The following is a 5,115-nucleotide window of genomic DNA, read 5'->3' on the forward strand; positions in this document are numbered from 1 at the left end:
CACTTACCAGTAGAATTGGAGCATAAAGCATATTAGGAGATTAAGGAATTCAATTATAATTTGAAAGATGCTGGTAAGAAGAGATTGTTACAATTAAATGAATTGGAAGAATTAAGAAATGAATCTTATGATAACGACAGATTTTATAAGGAGAAACTAAAGTTATGGCATGATCAGAAGATTAACCAGAAGAACTTTGAACCAGGATAAGAAGTTTTGCTTTACAACACTAGGCTAAAGTTATTCCCTAGAAAATTGAAGTCTCGTTGGTTAGGACCCTTTACTGTGACTCAAGTTTATACTTGCGGAGTAGTTGAAATTGAAGATCAGAAGACTGGAAATAGATTTAAAGTAAATGAACATAGATTAAAACTGTATTTTGAGGGTAAAAGACCAAATTTTAAAGAGGTTTTAATGATCAGTCAACCTGAATAAACATAAATAGGTCAAGATGACGACGTTAAACCAAGCGCTTTATGGGAGGCAACCCATAATTATTTTTATGTTTATTGTGATTATAGTAATGTAGTAGTATTGAGCTCTACTACTCTTATTTATTCTTGAATCATCATAAAAATTGGATCCATAAAGAAAAATTGGAACGCATTCAGACCAGAGCAAAAATGTGCAATTTTTGCCTTAGGCGCTGACGATAGGTTTTTCATAAGAGTCCAGGCAATTAATTACAGAAGGCTCGCTGACGGCACCCTCGACGATGCTGACATTGAGACCGGCGAGATGGCAGTTTCTGGAGTTTGAATGGTGATTTTTGGCAGTTTTGGGGCGGGAGTTACTCATTTTAAACTCCTAAATTCGTTCCTAAGTTCATATTTGCCCAAAAAAAACAAAGTGAAACTCCACCAATTTCACTCCTATGGCGTCCAATTCCCCTGATAATCCTATAATGTGAGTGTTCAACCGGAGAAAGTTCATTAATGCGGAAGCGCAGTGAATCTTCAACAAGGTACTGACAAAGAAAAGATTAATCAAGGAACGAGGATTTGTAAATCGCGGATTGAATAATCCCTCTACAACAATTGAAGAGATGATAGTGCGGCGAAGATGGAAAGTGTTGTGTTATACTACCGCCGCTGTGGTTGTTCCTGTGGTAAAGGAATTTTATGAAAACTTGCATGGAATCAACTAGGAAATATTCCAACTTCATACCAATAAGAAACCAGATGAATGAGATTTACCAATATTTAACAGACGAAACTGAAGACTGGAAAATGAAAAATGAGAGAAAATGAAGTTTTTCTGCAACACTCTTAAATCCCGTTTTGAAACACTGGCACTTCTTCATTTCTACGAAATTGTTACCGACAATGAAGATCGCTAAAGTTTCTAAAGAAAGTGCTATTTTGAATTAGTGCATCCAAAGGGGGCTGTCGATTGATATTGGATCAATAATTGTGAAGTCGGTTTTGGGCCTGATCGTTCATGGATCAACTTATGGGCTTAGACACCCTTCCATAATTTTCTTACTTTGCAGTCAGTATCCTATGAAAATTAAAAATTGGGAAAAGGTACTTTTACCGTGGAAGCCTTTGGACCCAGCTGAGAGATTCCCAGCTTCTGAAGATGAAAATGACATGACTATTATGATAGATCAATCATCTCAGAATTCACTGTCGATCCAACCTTTAGTTTTGGACAAGACTTTGGTGATCCTGCGCACAATCAAGAAATTGGAGAAGGAGGTACAAAATGTCATGAATGTAATTAATAATATCTCTGATTTCCTTGATCATCTAGACTAGAGGATTAAAGAATATTTTTCTCACTCTGGACATATAGAAGATAGTTTGATACGGCTAATGAAGAGGATGAAATTGATAGAAGAGGGCTCTACTAAAGAATTTCCATACCGACCCATTTATAACCTCTTCGTACACGTGCAATCAATGGGTAATCTCAGAGGAGAATCTAATATTGAATCTAAAGAGTAATAGATTTATATTGTTACATGTTTGTCTATGTATGTAATTTGATTTGAACTATGCATTTGCTTTGCTTTAGAATTATGCTTTTAGATCTCTGTATAGTTGAGGCTAAGCATAGGATGTTTTGTTTTCAGCATTTTGAGTGTTGTGGCTTGGATTGTGACGTTGAATTAATGTATTGAGGTTGAGAAAATACCAAACTTAGGTGTTTTATGTAACGTAAATTATAAATCTTGGAATTTATATATAATTGTGATATTTTGTGTTGTGAAAGTTTATTTGTGATAAATACATCATTTAATCACTTAAAATTATGTCTATAATGATTGAACGGATGTCGTTGAGGCTTGAAATTGATCAATGGAACAAAATTCAAAAAATTTGAGAATTGAACCAAATCAATAGAGCCCGCCGACGGTGCCCTCGACGCCGCCAACGACGGACTTTTCCCGAGACTTAGGATTTAATTTCAATAGAGCACGCCGACGGCACCGAATACCCCGCCAACGGCACCGAATACCCCGCCAACGGCAAGATCCCAAAAAAACACCTTTAACCGCGGTTTTGACCAGTCAACTGCCACTATTCATCCCCTTCCTCTAAAAAATGCAATTTTTGACCTAGGGCTGGAGAGATCTTGGATTGGGAGGCGATTTCAAGGCATTTAAACACCGGATTTGATCATCTCTAGGTAAGAGCTTCACTCCAAGTTAAAAATATTTGATTTTCACCATGAATTTCTTCCACATTGAGGAGATCCAAAAATTTTGAGAATGTGAAGAAAATATTGAGAAGAAATTCATAGAACTAAGTGTTGAACTCTTAAAATTACTTTTGGAAGCCATTATTTGCATATTTGAAGTATATTTTAGAATTTTTCTATAATTGTGATTATATTGAAATGGCTCCACGACAAAAGAGATGACTTGAGTTTGATGAGTCTCGCTTCGTCAATGTGAAGGCTTGATCAAGATTTACTTCAGTGTTTGAAGGAAAGAAGTGTATACAAGATCGAGTTTTTGAGAGTCCAGGAGGAGATATTGAACAAGTTATTACCGAGCGGAGGTGGGAAAATTTTTGTTACACCACTAATAAAGCTGCTGCTAATATTGTGAAAGAATTCTATGCCAACGTATTCTATTCTAAAGACGGAATCATTCAAGTGCAAGGATTTCCTGTTGAATTTAATGTCACCCGCATTAACAACTTTTACGAAGTCCCAGACTCTTATAACTGCCATTATCAATCTGTCAGTATGATGGAAGGCCCCCTAAATGATGTGATTAGCTTTCTCACTGATGGGAAAGGAACATGGAAGATAAAGCAACGAGAACGGGTAAATTTTTCTACTTTCATGTTAAATGTCACCTCTAAAGCGTGACACTATTTTATTTCCTCTACTGTGTTACCAACTTATCACCATAGTGAGGTAACTAGAAATAGAGCTATTCTAAATTTATGTATTCAGAATAATAGAAATATAAATGTGGGGAGGATCATTTTTAAGAATAAATTGACTATTGCAAGGAGTGAAACAAGTGGAGGTCTAGGACATCCTGGCCTTATTTATGCACTTTGCTAACTTTTTGGAGTGGAAGCTGGAGGTGATGAGGAATGGGTTTACCCTATGAAACCCATTAGTAAAGTTAATTTGAAAACTTATGAATCCCATGAGAAATGGAGAACTGGGAGTAGGAGTAAAGAACCTTCTACTAGTAGAGATTTCCCCTCTACAAGTTATGACCTTCCATCTTCTAGTTCCTTTACCATAACTGACTTGATGAATGAGTTGAACTTGCAGCGGAAGAGTATAGAATTAATAAATGAAAGGATTGGAGGTTTAGAATGTCGACATGATTATGATAGTGAGTACCTTCAGAGGCATTCAAATTTTAAGATAGCTTATTACGAAGCTCAGGCCCGACACTATAGAGGTGAGCTTGATGTTACTTTTCCTGAGTGCCCCTGATATACTCAGTATCAGCCCAATCCACCTGCTGATCAAGGAGACGAAGACATAGCTTGGGATTTTGATATCTAAATGTAATTGATGTACTTGTACTTTTATATTTTGTAATCTTTTATAATAGAAAGGGATGTTTGTGTGTGTTTGTACGTTCATTTTTTTTGTTATGTTGTAATTGGATAAATTTTAATTATTGTTTTAAATGTAGTGTGGTAGTTAAAATTTGCATGTGTAGTATAATGGATGTTGATTAGTACTTTGTGAATTGTATTGGAATGTGATTTTTATTTCGCATTTTTAATTGTAATTGTTTTGTTTAGTATTGTGGATGTGTTAGTAAAATATTGTATTTGTTATTGTTTTAGTTTTGTACTTATTTCAAAATTTCATTACCCAGCAATTTCTTTAATGATTTATATGTGTAGAAAGCTCCTAATGTTACATACCAGGTGAAGTAGAAATTTTGAAATAGACTGCAAATATTTTAGAATGATGAAAATGCCTAAAATGCTGAGGTATGATTTATATTTAGAGTTTTTCTTTCCACTTGTATTATTTTATATTAAAAAATTTAAGTTTGGGGGAGGAAAGAAAAATATTAATTATTAGATGTCCTCTATTTAATTATTTTCAAAAATTATTAATATGATTTTATTTGGTGAATTTAATTCAGGTAACTATATTTTGTAGCTATTTAAATATTATGGTAGATTTAAATAAATATTTTTGTAATGAAAATTAATTTTGTAACTTAAGATATTTAGTATAAGAGAATAAGATTATAGTTAACTATTTAAAGTAAAGGAAACTATATTTTAAAGTATTAAGAATCCGGAAATTCATTTGAAAAGAAAAGATTGGGGCTCAATTATGTAAAAACTATGAAATATTTATAAGGTAAAGGAATGCTTTGAGTTTCAAATTTCGGGAAAGAAAGGTGATGTTCAAAATCATTAAAGGCTATCCAGATATAATAATTCTCACTTTAAAAACAAAAAATGAAAGGATTAACAATAATACCTTAAAAAAAGAAAAATATATAGGATTGAAAGTAATCCAAATGAAAAGAAAAAAAGAAAAAAAATATGAAGGTGAGGAGAAGCTTGAGGATATGCTTAATCAAAAATTGGCTTCACTGGACCTACATAAAGGAAAAACCTAAATACATTCTTAAACTTATATTTATGGATTAGATCTTTTACTAGT

The sequence above is a fragment of the Phalaenopsis equestris genome, unplaced genomic scaffold, assembly GCF_001263595.1.
Source record: "Phalaenopsis equestris unplaced genomic scaffold, ASM126359v1 Scaffold229606, whole genome shotgun sequence".
In the NCBI taxonomy this organism is placed as follows: Eukaryota; Viridiplantae; Streptophyta; class Magnoliopsida; order Asparagales; family Orchidaceae; genus Phalaenopsis; species Phalaenopsis equestris.